Here is a 316-nt window from a genome sequence, read left to right on the forward strand (position 1 = left end):
GAAGGAGGAGATGGAGAAGACGGGAGAGGATCAAGAATAAAGCTAAAGAGAGGAGGAGAAAGGAGGCAAAAATAAAGTAAGGGAAGAGGGAGACAAGATAATAGTAGCAGCAGCAGTGCCGCCAGAAGTTGTCGTAACGGCAGGCGGCTTGTGTGACGCGCGTGCGCGCAGGTGAATGTGTTATGCACTTTGGATTCGCGGATGAGTTCAGGTGAAAGGGGCGGAGGACAGACAGGCAGATTAACGGATAAAAATATTGGGGATAGCTACAGATAGACGAAAATATAAGGATAGAGAGGTGGATATAGACAGATAA

Source organism: Penaeus monodon, chromosome 21, assembly GCF_015228065.2.
Source record: "Penaeus monodon isolate SGIC_2016 chromosome 21, NSTDA_Pmon_1, whole genome shotgun sequence".
Taxonomy (NCBI): Eukaryota; Metazoa; Arthropoda; class Malacostraca; order Decapoda; family Penaeidae; genus Penaeus; species Penaeus monodon.